Here is a 14,539-nt window from a genome sequence, read left to right as displayed (position 1 = left end):
TCATTTGAAAAAAGACTCCTTACCTACTAAGGCTGTATCCCCAAATGCTCTTTGAGGACATACATACTAAATGCCGCGTAAGTACACGTATCTAAGTATTTCCAAAATATTGATGGCACTGCTGTTGCAAATTATTTATTTCTGGGACCGCCTGGTTTAAATAAAGCTGAGTGTCCCCTTGTCATTTCCTTTAATTAATCTGATTTTTACAAGTCAGCTGCAGGAGGCATTCTAAAGTTTCTAATAAAAATTTAACTGTCAAAATAAAGGCCACAGATCCCAAGAGACACAATACTTAGTATTTGGTTCTACCTAAAACTGGTTCAGTTCAGTTCAGTTCAGTCGCTCAGTTGTGTCTGACTCTTTGCAACCCCGTGAACCACAGCACGCCAGGCCTCCCTGTCCAGCACCGACTCCGAGAGTCCAACAAAACCCATGTCTACTGTGGTGGTGATGCCATCCAATCATCTCATCTTCTGTCATCCCCTTCTCCTGATGCCTTCAATCTTTCCCAGCAACAGGGTGTTTTCAAATGAGTAAACTCTTTGCATCAGGTGAACGAAGTATTGGAGTTTCAGCTGCAACATCAGTCCTACCAATGAACACCCAAGACTGATCTCCTTTAGAATGCACTGGTTGAATTTCCTTGCACTCCAAGGGACGCTCAAGAGTCTTCTCCAACACCACAGTTCAAAAGCATCAATTCTTCGGTGCTCAGCTTTCTTTATAGTCCAACTCTCGCATCCATACATGACCACTGGAAAAACCATAGCCTTGACTAGATGGACTTTGTTGGCAAAATTATGTCTCTGCTTTTTAATATGCTGTCTAGGTTGGTCATAACTTTCCTTCCAAGGAGTAAGAGTCTTTTAATTTCATGGCTGCAATCACCATCCACAGAAAAATAAACTCAGCCACTGTTTCCACTGTTTCCGCATCTATATGCCATGAAGTCGTGGGACTGGATGCCATGATCTTCGTTTTCTGAATGTTGAGCTTTAAGTCAACTTTTTCACTCTCCTCTTTCACTTTCTTCAAGAGGCTTTTTAGTTCCTCTTCACTTTCTGCCATAAGAGTGGTGTCATCTGCATATCTGAGGTGATTGATATTTCTCCCGGCAATCTTGATCCCAATTGTGCTTCTTCCAGCCCAGGGCTTCTCATGATGTACTCTTCATATAAGTTAAATAAGCAGGGTGACAATATACAGTCTTGACATACTCCTTTTCCTATTTGGAACCCGTCTGTTGGTCTATGTCCAGTTCTAACTGCTGCTTCCTGACCTGCATACAGGTTTCTCAAGAGGCAGGTCACGTTGTCTGGTATTCCCATCTCTTTCAGAATTTTCCACAGCTTATTGTGATCCTCAGAGTCAAAGGCTTTGGCATAGTTAAAGCAGAAATAGATGTTTTATTGGAACTTTCTTGCTTTTTTGATGATCCAGCGGATGTTGGCAATTTGATCTCTGGTTCCTCTGCCTTTTCTAAAACCAGCTTGAACATCAGGGAGTTCACAGTTCACGTATTGCTGAAGCCTGGCTTGGAGAATTTTGAGCATTACTTTACTAGTGTGTGAGATGAGTGCAATTGTATGGTAGTTTGAGCATTCTTTGGCATTGCCTTTCTTTGGAATTGGAATGAAAACTGACCTTTTCCAGTCCTGTGGCCACTTGCTGAGTTTTCCAAATTTGCTGACATGTTGAGTGTAGCACTTTCACAGCATTATCTTTTAGGATTTGAAATAGCTCACCTGGAATTCCATCACCTCCACTAGCTTTGTTCATAGTGATGTTTCCTAAGGTCCACGTGACTTAACATTCTGAGATGTCCAGCTCTAGGTGAGTGTGAGTGATCACACCTTTGTGAATATCTTGGTCAGATAAAACCAAATAAACCTGGTACTCTTTGGCAATCAGAAGAACAGTCTTTCTAACATTACATTTTCCATTCATACTTAACAGGCATGATACATGAAAAAATTTTAACAGCATACTTTCATCTTTGTCTTATACACAGAAGTATCAGCTTGATTCATAAGAATGAGTTATGGAAGCGATTGCCTCCATTACCATATTCCTTCTTATGCTCATACAGTTCAGAACATTATGATTCTATTAACTGCATGCCCAAGATTCAAATAAGTTTTTCTCTGCCTGAATCACATCTTAGTAATTTCATTGTCAGTATTCCATAAAAAGTCAGTTCTGAGTCCTGCTAGAGTACCAGGAAAGTAACAGAGTTTGAGTGGCATGTAATGTTTGATCTGGATTAGATCACCTATTTATAAAGCTGTCAGTGTATAGATAGAATAAAAAAACATGAATGAAGTAGAGAAAACACAGCATTGTGAAAAACTGAACAAGGAAAGTATTCTATGTTTGAAAATGATTAGAAATATGATCTTGAATGAATCACTTTATCTCTTGGAACTTAAAATAAGAGGAAAATGATATATCTTGATGGTCTGAATTTGAAAATAATATTTCTAAATCTCTTTCTCTCCCATATTTTAATTATTTTCCCGTACTTTTTATTACTGAAATTTTATTTCTGTTAATATTTAAATTACTGGGAATTTAGAATACACCTAGAATTGTGGTAAACTGGGTTTGAAAAGATGCTAAATAGGATTGGTAACGCTATGAGTTTGTGTTCTCTATGATACTGTTTTCCATATTAATATATAGAAATATGCATAAAAGTAATCAAAGAAGTGTTCTTAGAAAGCAGAGCCTTTAAGCAATGTCTTTGGAAACTATAAAATGCAGTGTTATTTCAGATCTCCTAATGACTATTTGTTTCTTGCTGTTTTGTGAGTCTCACATGAATGTGAACTCTTAGTATACAACCCTATAAATGCAAGTTTTCTCCTGGGAAACCAGGACACGTTAAATATACCTGCTAATTTTTTCCTGCATATATTCTAAAACATACTTTAAACTTTGACTGAAAGGTGGACGTTTGGTGGTCAAGAACTTCAACTTATTTCAAAGAAGTATTCTACGTCATCATCTTCTGTTTTCTTAGCTGAAAGGAAAAGGTTCAATATTTACAATAGATCTATGAAGACTGTAAAACTTATGTGAGTTCTACTCTTTGAAAATTTTCAGGTGACTTTTCATACTGTAGTGAGGAAGAGAGAGGGACTAGAAATAACTCCTCAAAGCAATTAATTATTCTCTGGAGAGCATCTATCGTGTTGCCTTCAGAGAAAATACTTGCATTAAGGACATTTCAGGACAGTTATCATTGATGAAATATGGAGTACTTCAAATTAGATGACCCTAGAAACTGCTGTTCCTGTAGATATTAGTCAGAAGTTTCTCTGTATTTTAAATAAACATCATTCTACAATTTCTTCTCATTGTTCCCCCTACTCCACAGCCTATCAAGGCTAAATATTCTTATTTCCAGGTAAATTTTCTTTAAAATTGTGAATGGTCCTTTTATTTTGAAACTTTTTACATTTTGAATGAAATCAACAAGCTATTTCATTTCATCCTTTTAAGCAAACGCCTGCTGTTTAATCAACAAAGTGAAAATGTGTTGGAAGTAGTATAGAATCAGTACATAGACAGAGTCATTGAAGAACCTTTCTTACTCAAATGTGGTTCACTGTTGCTGCTTCAATTATTAATTTCTTTATTCAGCACTTTTTGAATATGATAAGGTTAAAGACTTTTCTGAAGAAATACATTGGATTACAAGAAGATGAAATACATTCTCTGTTCTTGAGAAACTTGAATTCTACTGGAGAACAAAAGCATGCCACCAACTAAGTTGCAACATAATACAGTAAATGGCTTTCCCACTTTTGACAGAATTTGGGCTTCCCTGGTGACTCAGATGGTAAAGCGTCTGCCTGCAAAGCGTGAAATCCAGTTTCGATCCCTGGGTCAGGAAGAGCCCTTGGAGAAGGAAATGGAAACCCACTCCAGTACTCTTGCCTGGAAAATTCCATGGACTGAGGCTCCTGGTGGGCTACAGTTCATGGGGTCGCAAAGAGTTGGACACGACTGAGTGACTTCACTCACTCACAGTACATGACCACTTGCTACAAAGAGCTGACTCATTGGAAAAGACCCCAATCCTGGAAAAGGCTGAGGGCAAGAGGAGAAGGGGACAACAAAGGATGTGATGGTAGGATGACATCACTGACTCAGTGAACTTGAATTTGAGCAAACTCAGGAAGATGTTGAAGGACAGGGAAGCCTGGAGTGCTGCAGTTCATGGAGCATAAAGACTTGGACATGATGGACTAACACAGATATGACCAGGAAGTTTCCCAAAAAGAAATTTGATATTATTAGCATTCTGGAGATTAAGACCCTGAAACTAAGTTTTTCTTAGTATGGATTGTAGAAATTGTTGTAAGGATATCTCCCTTACAAGTTTCCTTCCCTGGAAGTTCTTGAGTTGTCTTTTTCTAGGTAAACAAGAACTTCATAGAATTGGAGTGTTTCTTTACAATCGGGGTTTTCTTGGTGGCTCAGACGTTAAAGAATTTGCCTGCAATACAGGAGACCTGGGTTCAATCGCTGGTTCAGAAAGATTCCTTGAAGAATGGAATGACAATCCACTCCAGTATTTTTGCCTGGAGAATTCCATGGATAGAAGAGCCTGGTGGCTACAGTCCGTGGAGTTGCAAAGAGTCAGGCACAACTAACGGACTAACACTCACTCACTCAATTTTTGCAATTAGACATTTTGAAAAGAGTCAAAACAATACAAAAGTGACAAGTTGTTTCAAAAACTATAATAAAGCATCAGTTCTGGAAAGAAAAACAATGCACTTCTGAAAGTTGTGTTAAAATATTTAGTTCTTTAATCTAGTCGTTGAGATAGCCCTTAAATTTACTTTCAAAGAAAAAGTAATTTAATCAAATAAATACAATAAAGAATAATAGTGCACATAGTTGCTGACACATTTCATAAAGTATGATTGATATAATTAAAAATGAATAATGCAACCAATTAAATATTAAAGCAGAAACAAAACATACAATATTTTTAGTCCAAAACTTAAAATGATATGTAGAAATTTTAAATCCATAGTTGTGAAGATATTTGCTCACCTATTAGAAACAAGTACATAAATGAGATGCTTTAAAATTGTGCTATAGGAGGAATGAAACTAGTATTAATTAACACAAACCGTGTGTGAAGCACAAAATTTAGAAAATTCAATCCCACATAAAGAAATACATTGAAATAATTGCATTAATTGCTTTAAATTATTGACACATATTAAAATAATACATGCACTATTTAAATAATATTAAAATAATTTAGCTAATATTTAAATGTGAGAGATGGACCATAAAGAAGGCTGAGCATCAAAAAATGGATGCTTTTGAACTGTGGTGTTGGAGAAGACTCTTGAGAGTCCTTTGGACCGCAAGGAAATTCAACCAGCCCACCCTAAAGGAAATCAACACTGTTATTTATTGGAAAGGCTCATGTTGAAGCTGAAGCTCCAACATTTGGCCACTTGATACAAAGAGACAACTCACTGGAAAAGATCCTGAAGTTAGGAAAGACTGAAGGCTGGAGGAGAATAGGGAGACAGAGAATAAAATAGTTGGATGGCATCATTGACTCCATGGACATGAGTTTGAGATAATTCTGGGAAATAATGAAGGACAGGAACGCCTAACATGCTGTAGTCCATGGATTGCAAAGAGTTGGAAACAACGTAGCAACTAAACAACAACAAATAATAAAACAATTGAAAGGTCTATAAATTGCATAGTTTTAAAATTTAAATTCCAATTTCAGCTCATATAGATTAGCTTGAATTAAGAAATAAGCATGTGTTTACCTAACTATAGGGAGTAAATAAAATTAAAGCCTAAACATGCAATATGTTATTTATGTTATCATCCATATAGATATTCTTATATATATCATATATATCACATATATATCATATATGTCATATATATGTCATATATGATATATATGTCCATATATTTAAATATGGACAATTTACATAGAAACATGTCTAGATTTATAAAATAGTTTCCATGTATATAATGAAATCATATCTTTGTATCTATTAAACAAAAGCTATTAGAAATGTTCTGTGAGTTTGTAAGCATCTGAAGTATATATATACGGAAACATATTTTATATAACATTTACTACACTTGTATATATATGCATATATGTATACACATACACACACACACACACACACACACACACACACACACATATATATATATATATATACACATAGGCTTCTCAATAGTTATGGCTATAGATTTCATTGCTTCCCTTGTGGCTCAACTTGTAAAGACTCTGCCTGCAATGCAGGAGAGCCTGGTTTGGTTCCTGGGTCAGGAAGATCCACTGGAGATGGAATAAGCTACCCACTCCAGTATTTTTGGGCTTCCCTTTTGGCTCAGCTGGTAAAGAATCTGCTTGCAATGCAGGAGACCTGGGTTCGATCCCTGGGTTGGGAAGATCCCCTGGAGAAAGGAATAGCTATCCACTCCAGTATTCCAGCCTGGAGAATTGAGTCGCAAAGTGTCAGACACGACTGAGAGACTTCATTGGTAGCCTTTGCTAACAAAACATCAAATATTCCCTGCCAGTGCAATATTATAAGAAAAACCTCACATCATATTAAGCTGGAATAAAAGTATGCTTAAGAAAAGTATCAAAATATTAAATAAGAAAACATATATAACATTTTCATTTGGTGGTATAATTATTTGTGATAAATACAACAATAACAAAATTAAGCAGAAAGGGATTGATTTGCAGTTTTGGACAATTATGGATTAAAATAAAGAGTAATTGAAAAATAAGCATATTACAACTCTATTTATATAATAGATATAACCAGATATACTGAAAGATATACTGTCTATAAAAGAATGATTGCTGTAACATAATTTATAAGAATAGAAAAATTAAAAACAACTTAAATATCTAAACTGAGGGTATTTGTAGAATCTATGATCCTTCATCCAAAATATTTTTTTAAAATAATCTCACTTCTAAGATCACTTACTGTCAAAGGACATGTTAACAATGTAATAATAAGTAAAATAATATGTAACATTTTTGTTTCATACTTAAAAGAGCTAACATATAAAATTTTATTTCCAATCATTTTTCAATAATTTATATATAAGGTTTAAAAACTGTTAAGTGTGGTTTGCATTTTCTTATTTTTTTCTATATTTAATAATGCTTAATAACAAGCATATACTACTTGGAACTCCCCTGTGGCTCAGACAGTAAAGAATCTGCCTGCACTGCAGGGGACCTGGGTTCAATCCCTGGGTTGGGAAAATTCCTGTGGAAAAGGGAATGGTACTCACTCCAGTATTTTTGCCTGGAGAGTTCCATGGACAGAGGAGCCTGGTGGGCTACAGTTCATCGGTTTGAAAGAGTTGGACATGACTGAGTGACTAACATACTATACACTAGTTACTTAATTAAAGAAACAAAAGTTTATTGCTTCAAATTAGTTTTATTTATGTATCTTAGTGAATATTTTCATGGAAATATCTAATCAGCAAAAGCCATAATTTAAGAAAATAAGGTAGTAGTTAATATGTCATCTTGTAAATATATTTCTTAAACTTATAGGTAGCAGAGTCAAGAGCATTTTCAGCTAGACTTGTTACCTAGAGAGTTCCTGGCTCCTTGAAATGTGTTGCAGGGCCATAGCGCATTATGGTAACAAAAGTTAGCCAAATAAATTTTTAAGTAAAATAAAAACAAATACTTCAATAATTAAATTGTTACCTTTCTGGGCTGTGGAGTTTGATAATAGTTAATACTTTTAGTGAAGAAAGACTTATTGGAGGTGTAAAGTTTTAGATGAAATTGTTTGGGAAGAAAGAAAACCTATGAGATTCATTATCAAGGATCAATGTACAAAACTGTGTTCAGCTACATATTTACTGATAAAGACTGATTTGTTGTTCATCAAATTATCTTTTTTTTCCTATAGGTTCAGAGTGAGGCTTCTTTATTCTCTATCTTTCCGGTTAGTTAAGGTCATGTGAATGTGTTCTTACCAATTGAATATGATTGAATATGAGACACATAACTTTTGAGCATGGATGATAAAAGTTTCCATGCAGCCCTCCATTTTCTCCTGCCTGTAGGCTATTTGCATAGAACGTCAATGTTTACAGGTCAATAGAACCCCAGTAGGACTTCCCTAGTGGCTCAGATGGTAAAGCATCTGTCTACAACAAGGGAGACCTGGGTTCAATCCCTGGGTTGGGAAGATTCCCTGGGGAAGGAAATGGCAATCCACTCCAGTATTATTGCCTGGAAAATCCCATGGACAGAGGAGCCTGGTAGGCTACAGTCCATGGGGTTGCAAAGAGTCAGATACTACTGAGGAACTTCACTCACTCACTCAGTACCTCTGAGTTATCATATTTAAGGATGCTCAATAAAGAACTGCATGAACTACTTTTTAAAAGAGAATGAAAGAACTTATGTCAAGTCATAGGAAATTTGGGGTTGTTAGTCTATCCTGATTAATATAAAAATTAGTGCTTTTAATTAGGATACTATATAACAAAAACCTGAAATATATGGTAGTGGTTTAGCTGATGGGCAGCACTCAGCAAAGGAACAGACAACTGCCTGTAAAGATGTCTTGCAGATAATATGGTTACTGAGTCTATAGCTCTAGGGTAAGTCATTGGATAGAATCATATTGATGCTGTGTTTTGATTATTATTGGCTTTCCAATTAAAGTATAATGAGACACTTGTAGATGAAAATTAGTGATTTTTTTTAATAGTTCAGTTCAGTTCAGTTGCTCAGTCGTGTCCGACTCTTTGCAACCCCATGAATCACAGCATGCCAGGCCTCCCTGTCCATCACCAACTCCTGGAGTTCACTCAGACTCCCGTCCATTGAGTCAGTGATGTCATCCAGCCATCTCATCCTCGGTCATCCCTTTCTCCTCCTGCCCCCAATCCCTCCCAGCATCAGAGTCTTTTCCAATGAGTCAACTCTTTGCATCAGATGGCCAAAGTAATTAGAAACTGAAGAAACATTAGGGAAGTCTAGCAATCAAGAGCCTTAAAGCTTTCCAAAAAACCAGTTACTTCTAAAGGCCAAATGGTGGGCTTCTCTGGTGGTTCAGTGGTAAAGAATCCATGTGCAGTGCAGATGTGCATTTGACCCCTGGCTCAGGAAGATCCCCTGGAGAAAGTAATAGTTACTCATTCCAGTATCCTTGAGAATTCCATGGACAGAGGAGCCTGGTGGGCTATAGTCTGTGGGGTTGCAAAAGAGTCGGACACAACTTACTGAATAAACAATAGATAAAATAGATCATAAATTTCAAAGAATCAAGATCTCATGGTTTAAAAAAAAAAGTTAAATGTCAAGTAACACATTATTAGTGTTAACTTCCCTTCCCACCTTGTTTTAAATTTCCAAATATCATCAGAATAGTCAGCATTAGCTTGATTAAATGAATAGGATTTAGGATTTACATCTAGAGGAAAAGTTAGGTTGAGATTGCTGGAGTAAGAATTGTTTGGAACAGAAGCATCTTAAGTCTTTGAAGGAATTATATTTCTTAAAAAAATCAATCCAGACTCTACTCTTCCAAAACTCATCTGATTGATCAAGCAATAAAACAAGCTTTAATTTCCAAAGCCAGAGGTAAGAAGTGAATTTGGTAAGCACTGTAGTCCTCAAGGAAGCTTCCCCAGTGGCTCAGTGGTTAAAGAACCCACCTGCAATACGGGAGGAACAGGTTTATCCCCTGGGTAGGGAAGAGCCCCTGGTGAAGGAGATAACAACCTACTCCAGTATCCTTGCCTGGAAAATCTTATGGATGGATAGCCTGGTGGGTTACAGTCCATGGGGTGGCAAAGAGTTATGAACAACTCAAGCGACTTAGCCCATGTTCCTCAAGAAGGCGATATCCACCAATACCCATTTTATTTATGGCCATGCAGGGTATAACCACATAATTTATTGCTTGACCTGATGCTTTGAAGAATAGAAGGATGTGCTATTATTAATAATACAGAGACCAAAGGCACCTACCAGGATGCTCTGAGCAATCCCTTGTCATGGAAAAAAAGCAGAAAACAAAGTATACACTCGAGGGAAGAGCCAGGTGCCACCGAGGGCAAGAGCCAATGTAGCGTCTCTGGAGAGCAGGATCTGGTCTAATCAGTAAGTTATCTCCTGGGTGGAGGGTTTTCATAATGGTGGCCCAAGTGGATTTCCAAAAAGATTCCAAAGTCTGCTGTTTTCTGTCAATCTTTCATTTTCTAAATGAGGAATTTCACTGAGCTGTCCCCTTCTTTTTCTAACATTGTATATTGGGTGTTGAGGAGTGGTAGATAATATCTCCCTTCAGTTCATATATCATTACATCACGAGGAGCTACTAATGACTCTGTATTTCCTGTGGATCTTGGACTTTGAATTGGAGGCAATTACTAAGTGGGTCTTTAAGTTGGCTCCCTGGAGGACAAGGTGTCTGTATTTTATGGGGTGGGAATAAGTAAAATGGACATTTTGTTTCCTAAGGTGAAGACCATAAAAGGAAGAAGTTGGCTAGTTGTTCATCAGTATATTTCACTTTCCCACTGGCTTTGGGGTCGCCTGCCTGTCTCTTTCTCCCTTTTGTTATATATGGTTGGTTAATTGAGTCTTAGCTAATGGAAGAGGAGGGGAGGGATGTTCTTCACCTCCAGGGCTGGCTCCTAAATGCTCTTACATTACTTCTCGGAATTCTCTTTTACTCCTATAGCCAGCTGGATGCAAAGTTCCAGGACAAAATAATGGCACCCAAGGGGATGATGAAGCCACAGATGGAAGGAGCCAGGGTCCTCAAATCACCACCAAACACCTGCCCCAATGTGTTTTATGAGCAAGAAATGAGCCTCTATTGTGCAAAAGCCTCAGAAATTTGGAAGCTGTTTCTAAGAGCATTTCGGTGAGCCAACCAAAAGCACTGGCTTAGTGACCCTAACTGTCCACACTGGCACTCAGTTTCAGGTTAGTCAGCTGAAGGATGAAGACAAATAATAACTCCCCATAAGCAACTTAATTCATACGAAAAATGTTGTTTGAAATACAAAATATTACAGAGAAAGCAAGCAATAAAATGGGAGAGTGGGAGAAATATTCGCAATAAACCATAGTAGTAAATGCCAAAGCTATGGAAAATAGGGACTCGTAATCTAATATTTAAGGTTGGTCCAGATCCTGTCTGGAAAGCAGGCAATTGATGTACACCTAAGTCTAACGACTGATTGCCTCAGCTCTGTAGTTAATTATTTTTCTGACAAACTTGAGTGGTTTTATTTTTATTTCCATGATATGCTGTGTTGTTTGTGGTTCCCCACAACTATTATACTGAATTAAAGAAAGCTAAGTTTGAATAAAAGAGGAAGTCTTATGCTTGGCCAAGTGAAAGCTCGTACATGAGAATAAGCGTTGGAGTCAGGGGAAATGAGAGTGTGGAAATGAGAAATCGCTGCAACTCTCTGACAAATGACCAAAGATAACAGAGGTCAACTTGGGAAATAGAAGCGGTGTAGATAGTTGTACAATTCCCTGGACTGTTGGATAAAGCCCTCTCCAATTTCTTGTTTCAATAACTGTAAGTTGAGTGCCTATCATAGTTCCTGATGCTTGGTGGGAAAAGAGTAGGTACTTGGTAACACAGAGGTGAGAGAGAGAGAAAAAAGCTTGTTACACCCCAGCTTATGATTTCATCATGATGTTCCAATATTCATTTTTGCATTTTTAAAAAAGACAGGACTAATTTCCCCAGTAACCTAGTGGTTAAGGCTCTCTGTTTCCACTGCAGGAGAAGTGCTCTGCGGGTTCGATCCCTGCTTGGGGAAAACTAAGATCCCACGTGCTGCGTGATGGGGCCCCAAAATAAATAAAAAATACAAGACTAATACATGTACCCTCATTTAGATTATAGCTGCATTTTTTAAATCATTGTATTTATTTATTTTTGACCGTGCTGGGTCTTATTGCCATGTGAGCTTTTCTCCTGCAGCTGTGAGTGGGGGCTACTCTCTAGCTGCCATGTGCGAGCTTCTCACTGCCGTGGCTCCTCTTGTGGAGCACAGCCTCTCGGGCATGTAGGATTCAGCAGTTGTAGCTCCGGGCTCTAAAGCACAGGCTCAACAGTTGTGTCTCATGGGCTTAGTTGCTCCGCGGCATGTGGGATCTTCTAAGATCGGGGATCGAACCCATGTCTTCTGCATTGTCAGGCGGATTGTTTACCACTGAGCCACCAGGGAAACCCAGCTGCACTTTAATAGATACGATTTTTGCCTTCAGAGTTTGTTTCTGTCCTGCTTAATATATGGTATAGAGTCAACTAAAAAAAAAAGGAGGGGGGGGGGGGGTCATTCATAATTCTTTTTCCAAAGTGAAGTGAAAGTCTCTAAGCCATGTCTGACTTTTTGCAACCCCAAGGACTGTACCCTGCCAGGCTCCTCTGTCAGTGGACTTCTCCAGGCCAGAATACTGGAATGGGTAGCTGTTCCCTTCTCCAGGGGATTTTCACAACCCAGGGATGGGACAGGTCTCACACACTGCAGGAGAATTATTTATGATCTGAGCCACCAGGGAAGCCCATTCTCTTTCAAAAGGCACCTTGAATAGCTCTGTAGGTCCTCAGCAGTTTGTTCAATTTTTGTCTAAATCACCTTTCAGAGATGGTTTCATGCACGCTAAGTCGCTTCACTCATGTCTGACTGTTCGTGACCCTGTGAACTATAGCCCACAGCCTTCTCTGTCCGTGGGATTCTCCTGGAGTTTGTTGCCAGGTCCTCCTCCAGGGACCTTCTAGACCCAGGGATTGAAGTTGCTTCTCTTAAGTCTTCTGCATTAGCAAGCAGGTTCTTTACCACAGCGCCACCTGGGAAGCCCCCTTCCACTATAGTACTCAGTGAACAACACTTTATGTATATTTTAGTCATGCCAACTCACAAGAAGAGGCTCTATTATTCCCATTTTACAGATGACAGATATTGAGGCAGAGAGGTTAGTGTGTGCGTACTTAGTTGTTCGGTCATGTCAGACTCTTTGTGACTCCATGGACTGTAGCACGCCAGGCTCTCTGTCCATGGCATTTTCCTAGCAAGAATAATGGAATAGGTTGCTACTTTCTACTCCAGAGGATCAATCCCATGTCTCCCGCGTCTCCTGCATTCAGTTAAGTTGCTCAGTTATGTCTGACTCTTTCTGACCCATGAACTTCAGCGTGCCAGGCTCCCCTGACCATCACCAATTCTGGAGCTTACTCAAACTCATGTCCATCGCATCGGTGATGCCATCCGACCATCTCATCCTCTGTCATCCCCTTCTCCTCCTGCCTTCAATCTTTCCCAGCATCAGGGTCTTTTCCAATGAGTCCTTTCTTTGCATCAGGTGGCCAAAGTAGTGGAGTTTCAACTTCAGCATCACTCCTTCCAAAGAACACCCAGGACTGATCTCCCTTAGGAAGGACTGGCTGGATCTCCTTGAAATCCAAGGGACTCTCAAGAGTCTTCTCCAGCACCACAGTTCAAAAGCATTAATTCTTTGGTGCTCAGCTTTCTTTATAGTCCAACTCTCACGTCCATACATGACTACTGGAAAGACCATAGTCTCCTGCATTAGCAGGCGGATTCTTTACCAGTGAGCCACCTGGGAAGCCCAGATAGAAGTCAAGCTGCTAAAAAGTGGTGAAAATGAGCTCAGACTCACGTCTGACTCCAACGCCTCATGTTATGCTTGTTTCCTGACTGTAAAACAACTAATGTATTATTTTACAGTTTACCTGATACTGTTCTACCTGTTCTTTAATTTAATCCACATAGTAATTCTGTCAAGAAAGTGCTATTGCTCCCCAGTTTATAGGTGAGGGAATTGAAGGTCTATGTGTGATCTGCCCATGGTATCATTGCCCTGGTCAGAGACTGAGATATACTATTATGTCTTCATTTCGCGGCCTCTCAGTCCTAACTACACAGAGAATTCCTAAAGAATTCCTAATCAAATCATGTACACACGGCACATGTATATATTCCCAGCGGCCTTACTGAAATCAAAAATTCTTCATCATCACATAAGTAGTGAAGGCAAACACCAAGCTAATGAAATCTGAACTGAGAACAAACATTAGGGCAGCTATATGTTCTGGCTAAATAAAAGCAACATGGGGAATTACAAGAGGTCTTGCCCAGAACTTCAAAGGAAATATTGCTATCCTTATTAAGAGCTCTTAATGCACAGTTATCCAAAACCAAATGCCTGCTATGGGAATTTTCTATGCCACACTCAATGGCATCATTGCCCACTAGTCAATGTAAGACATAAAAGAAAAAAAACATAGAAATTTCAGGTGTTAAATTAGCCACCCTGGGGCATCTCTACACAGTCTCTTGGATTCTATAAAGGAAATATATGGAATGTGACAAAGAAAATTAATTAAAATGGGCTATAAAACCATCCAAGTTCAAACAAATTGTGGCCCCTAACACATACCAATTCTATACCTGCAGGCAAAACTTCATGAAAT

The sequence above is a fragment of the Budorcas taxicolor genome, chromosome 10, assembly GCF_023091745.1.
Source record: "Budorcas taxicolor isolate Tak-1 chromosome 10, Takin1.1, whole genome shotgun sequence".
In the NCBI taxonomy this organism is placed as follows: Eukaryota; Metazoa; Chordata; class Mammalia; order Artiodactyla; family Bovidae; genus Budorcas; species Budorcas taxicolor.
The sequence above is the reverse complement of the archived record's forward strand: the minus strand, read 5'-3'. Positions refer to the sequence as shown.